Below are 6,180 nucleotides of genomic sequence, written 5' to 3' on the forward strand. Positions count from 1 at the left end.
GGTTAGCCTAACCTGAACATATCAGGGTTAGGGTTAACCCTAACCTGAACATATCAGGAACCAATGAGAAGTTAGAAAGTGGAGAGGGTGACGTGGAACTGGACATGAACTATGGAGCTGAATGTCCCCATGCAGAGAGGACAGGTGTGTGGACGGTCATGTGACCGTGATGCTGGAAGACAACAAGCAGGGGAGCATGTCTACGGAGGCCAAGACCCCGGCCTTCTGGACTCACTGCAGGGATGTCAGGAACAGTGGGACAACGTGCATTCTTTGACTTTCCAGAGTCCAACAAACACACCTGCTGGGACACAGTTTTCATTGGGACTCTTCCTTCACAGCCACAGGACGTTTGCCCTCTGACATCCTTTAATAAAGGACATTTGATTTATTTTCTGACGTAGTTAAACTACTCCCTTCACATGGCAGATAAAAACCACATGTACACTGGGTTTTCCACTTGGAACACGTTGGGCAGCTCCAGATGTCTGCTGTCTGCTCCTCTCTATGAAGCTGCAGCGGTGGCAGGGACAGGGGAACACACGGGTCTGCTGGAGAGCTAATTGACTCAGTAAACCATTCATTCACACACACACACACACACACACACACACACACACACAGATGAAACACTGCAGGAGAAGTGAGCCACCAACAGTGTGTGGTGATGTAGAGCCATGGAAGCCAACCACCAAGAGGCTCTAAGGCGTGGAAGCTTTACTGGAACACAGAGAAGTATCAAAGTGTCCTCCACGCTGCACTTTTCTTCATTCCACCACAACACAAGTTTGCTTTTATAAGAGCCTTTCAAGCCGCGTAATGTGTCAAGAGGTTGATCCCCCTGGGAGACTGAATTAGTCCAAGAGCCAGGGGGGGGAACAGTATCATTGGGGGGAAGGTATACACCCCTAGTACAAGAAAAATCCCGACAGCAGAGCGGGGGGGTTGGGGAAATCACTTCTTTTCAGCTCATGAAGTTACTAGCCCCCTATGTTGAATTCTATTTTTTAAATCTGGTGTATATCTAGTTTAGGCTCATGGCTGTTACAACTTATAAATATCTTGGTATGGTTATTGTCTTTTAAGCCTCATGTTCACTGTCTAGTGTGAAAGTTGAGACTAAAATTGGGTTTTTACTTTCGAAATAAGCTGTGCTTTTCTTTTAATGTTAAAAAACGGTTAGTGGCATCAACTTTTTTACCTGTGCTGGATTATGGTGATATACTCTATATGCATTCATCTGCTCGATGCCGTCAGATGATTGACGCAGCCTATCATGCATCGTTGAGATCTAGTACTAATTGTAAAGTGGGCACCCATCACTGTGAGCTGTCTTCCCGTGTAGGGTGGTCTGCTTTGGCTACACGGAGGCTTTGTCATTAGTATACATTTATACTGTATATAAGGCTATTCTTGGTGCACTTCCATCTTATTTATGTTCACTTCTTATGAAGAAAAGTCCTGGTCCTTACTGTCTCCGTCCTCAGGCTGTTGTCTTGTTCTCTGTCCCACGGGTCAGGACTGAGCTGGGTCGGGACTGAGCTGGGTCGGGACTGAGCTGGGTCAGGACTGAGCTGGGTGGGGGGGTTGGGACTGAGCTGGGTCAGGACTGAGCTGGGTCGGGACTGAGCTGTGTTTTGGACTGAGCTGGGTCAGGACTGAGCGGGTCAGGACTGAGCTGGGTCCCCGGACTGAGCTGGGTCCAGGACTGAGCTGGGTCATGACTGCTCGGGTCGGGACTGAGCTGGTCGGACCGAGCGTAACAATGGCCTTTGCTCACCTGCTCCTTCACATGAGTTTTGCTGCAGAAGAAACTTGAAACTTAGTAAGTGGTTCCTTTGAGTCATTTTGTAAGGCTGAGAATGAGATCTTTGAGTGGCACTCCCTCACATGTCGAGTTTAATTGGATTTCCATTTTACTTGCTTTTTGGTTTCAGTGGTGTGTCTTGGTGCGTATGTGAGGAATGTGGATGTAATGTTGATGCCTATCTGGCCAGGTCTCACTCGCAAATATTAATCTCAATGGGTCATTACTGGTTAAATAAGGATAAATAAATAAAAAAAAAATGGTAGTGAATATTGTCAATATTCTACTCCCTGCCACAGTTGGTTTGCTTATCTATGTTAGAAACACTCTGCTATTAACCTGACTTTTAATTAATCAATTGGTGTAGAATAGCTCATATAAAAGCTTTAAACCTCCAATGATGTTCCAATTTTTGTTGCACTGAATAAAGTAGTTTCCACTAAAAAAAGATTTATTATTTAAACCAGACAGAAAGGTCAAAATTTTTTGGCAGACCAAAGTTGTCGCCTATACCAAGAAATTGAAACACATTTTACACAAAAAATACTAAATATTGTCCAGCAAATTAATAGTGGTGCGTGTGAGATTCAAGTTTTAATATCTTGTATACTTTCCATGTCGCTTTCGACTGACATGCGGTTTGGGCAGGGATTCAGACCATGTTGTTGATGGTCATCAGGAAGATAGCTGGAAGCTCCCAGAGTTCCATCAATATTCTTTTGGTTTGGGTCTTCCATTCTTCCCCTCTTTCATCCTCCCCCCACATATGCTCCTGATGTTTATGTCTGGGACTGGGCCGGCCAATCCTGGGACCACTGGATCTTCTCGCCTTGAGGACTTTGAGTGGAAGGGAAGTATGCGATGGATCACCATCCTGCCTGCAGATTTGCCTCTTTTATGGTTGGGAATATAAGAAGGTAGCTAAGCTGATCCTTTGTATTTATACTATTGAGTTTGCCTTCCACTTCTGGGCCCGATTCTTCCACCATGGAGGCCACGGCGAGACAGAATCCGCAAACTGTTCTGTTTTACACAGGGAACTTAAGGGTAACCAGTCCGGGGAGCTCTGCTGCAGTGGAAAATGGGCTTGCCTGGATTTTCCGAGCCAAGAAACCGGTCCTCTCGAGCAGTTTGTCTTGCGATGTCTGCCTGACCTGGGCTTGTCAAAACATCTCCAGTGTCCCTTCAAATGTTTTGTATCCTCTGTCCTTGACGCTGAGACACATTGAAAGGTGTCCTGCCAATCCCGCAGTGGGTATCTGGTCTTCAGCCTCTTGATACTCCCACCTTTAGTCCCTCAGGTGATCTTAGGCTGTTTGCAGAGGTCTAGTTGCAGTGTGATGTGCAGGGCTATTGTACTTGGGTTGTTCTTATACCACACACTGAAGACCTGATGGTCCCTTCTTATTCCCCGGTGAAGCTCATATGACAAGCGCAACACTTATGTCTGTGCAAAATTGACTCAATGGGCCTTAAACCAGCCTGTGAATATTAGAATCCTTTTTGACTGTTGTCTTTTTGCTTCTGAAACATTATTCACAAGCGGTTTTGGATTTAACATGAACTGTTCTTGTAAATAACTCTTGATTAGAAATATATTTCCAGCGCACTTCACGCAATTTGGACCCCCGCGACAAGACTTTTTGTCAGTGACTGTAAATAATATGGTGCGTTTGGGTCTCGTCGGAAAGGGGACCCTTCAGACTGAATCTGTCCTGACACACACACGGTCCACGGACTCCTTTAAACCAGAACCACACAAAAAACTGAGTTAAACATAGGGGCTTAGTACCATTCAAATAAGCGAACAGTGATTTGGCCTAACACCCTGCCGGGCAGCGGGATTCTTCTCGTGCTAGGGGTGTATCCATTGCCAAATTCACTATGAGATTTTTGTCCCCCCAGATGATTACCAAGTGGTCCAAAATTGGGCTCATGACGAACATGTTCGGATATTATCTGACCATCTGCAATCTGTTAGATTTTCCCACGTATTCTGTGTGAAATGTGAAACTCTACCTGAAGGTGGTGGCTAGAGTCCACTGTCGTCCTCTACATGGATGGGTGTCCACAAACGGGGGAGCAGTAGTTGCCCGATATCCAGTAGAAAAATTTTCTGCCATTATAGTATATATTAGTATTACAGTGGGTCTCCCACACACGTTCCCCATTTCTGGGGGAAACTGCAAAGTATGACAGCAGTCATGCTATTAAAACTGCATTTTGTTAACTTTTTTTCTGCTTTTTGCGAACGTCAAACTTTAAATGAAGCGTGCCTGCCAACCCCTGCTGCCTGCTGGACATCGCCATCTGTCTTGATGACTGGAGGGGCTTCGACCTCATTTAGAGACCCTGATCAAAGTTGTGAGCCCGGTGACAAGGGTCTTTCCTTACTCGGGCCCGGACCTGTGGGCAGCGTTAACAGTTTTCTGATGACAGAACAGGGAAATGTAAAAAGCTTAAAAGAACCGAGTCCATAGGGCTCTACTCTTTGTTCACTGACCTGCTAACGCTGACTGGACATTAGAAAATACGACAGCACTGGTCAATGCTGCGATTTAAAAATTCTAAATCCATCCCTGTCTTTCCCTTTTTTTGATTCTGGTTCTTTGACGGATGGGTAGAACGGTTCACGTGCCTTGTGGTCACAGAATACGAGGAACCTTTGATTGGGAAGTCAACGGTGATTTCTTTAGAGCGCCGCTGTACTGTGCTCCATGGCTGCACACAACAAGCTCCTGAAGTACAGCGGTCGCTCCGGAAACCAACCACCTGCACGTGTTTTGAAATAAAAACCGAAAAATGTTCACTGACTCCCTTAAAAAAGCATTCCAGTTGGGAGCCGCTGTTGATGCCCAGCTCCCCCTCTAGTCTTAAATACATAAGAAAATAACCCCACTGGCTGAAGCTAGCTATGGTCCACACCCTGATGTCACTATTGTTAGTCATTTTTTTAAACTCAAATATGTACAATCGTTACTCATCACCGAGCCAGGCTGACAGCCTTGAAATTGAGGGACAGCACCATTTCTTTGCCCAAATAATGCACCTTTAAGACAATACTTTCAGTTCATCATTTGTTTATAAAACTCCTATAATACTTTCAAGTGAATGCTGTTTTGTTCATGTTTTGTAAATAAAAACCTCTTTATGAAGATAAACTTGGCTCAATAAGCGAAAACAATAACTGCCTCTTAAAAACTGACCCCTCAAGTACCAATGCAGAGCAACAACAGACATATGAAAGCAGGCCCCCCCGGGTTTGCTATTGGTTGTTAATGCACGCACCCGGGCAGCTGGCAGGTCCCACATGTTACACTTCACACTGTTAGCACAACATGGTTACATACTGACATACCACTAATTTAGACACATAACACGATAAATAAGACGTTAGTACTTATTCCGTGCATTATAATGAACTTGGTAATATTGCAGACACACTTGGCGCCACATGGAGTATTGAAAAAGCAATATAAACAGCTCAACACAATACGGCATCCACCCAGAGTTTCTAACGCTCCCAGCTGCTGGGATGGGGGGGGTCCGCCTTCACTCACAGCAGCTACCAGCAAAAATCACAAGAAAGGCAGCAGTGAGTATGAATGACACATGGAGACGGTTTCGAGATTGAGTAAAACAATCTGAAAAGAAAATCTAGAAATACACACGTGTTTGAAACTGGAGCTGGAATTCCTGGAAACGCTCTATAGATCAATACAGTTTGCCCTGCGTAGTCTGGATCACGGCAGTTCCGCCCAGAGAGACAGGAACGTCTCTCCCATTCTCCTTCTCTGGGTGACTGTTCTTCTACCGGGAAACACTTCAAGAATCACAAGTTACAACACTTGGAACTGTTTTGCTTCTTTTGGTGTTTCGTTTTTCCTTGCCCCGGAGTGCATCTGTGGCGAAGCCAACATTACTCCATAGAGCTGATATGCGAGAGCTGCCCCATCAGTAACAGAAACATTATCAAGAACTGTCAAATTACTTATGTGGCGTTCATCTGGACCGGACTGGTAAATATCAGCTGTTGGTAGGGTACAGCCGTGAATAATCCTGTTCTGTTTGGGCTCTGAAGGATCAAATTAAAGACTTGATTACATGAACACCCCTGAATACAATCGCTTCAAAGTAAGAGGTTAAACTTTACAAAGACACCTTTCATTTCACAGTTCTACCAGTAGGGTTTAGGGTTTCCTGTCCCAATCCCAGTCCTTCAATTCTGAAGGACCTGCTTGTTGCCGGCTGAACCAGTCCCCGGCGACTCCTCTGAGTGGCTCCAGCCAAAGAAAGATGCCGGCTTTACCACACTGTTTTTGGAAGTCAGCCTGGTTTCCCAGGGTGCCATGGGTCCGCATTAAACTGTCCTC

Source organism: Etheostoma spectabile, unplaced genomic scaffold (genome assembly GCF_008692095.1).
Source record: "Etheostoma spectabile isolate EspeVRDwgs_2016 unplaced genomic scaffold, UIUC_Espe_1.0 scaffold546, whole genome shotgun sequence".
Classification (NCBI taxonomy): Eukaryota; Metazoa; Chordata; class Actinopteri; order Perciformes; family Percidae; genus Etheostoma; species Etheostoma spectabile.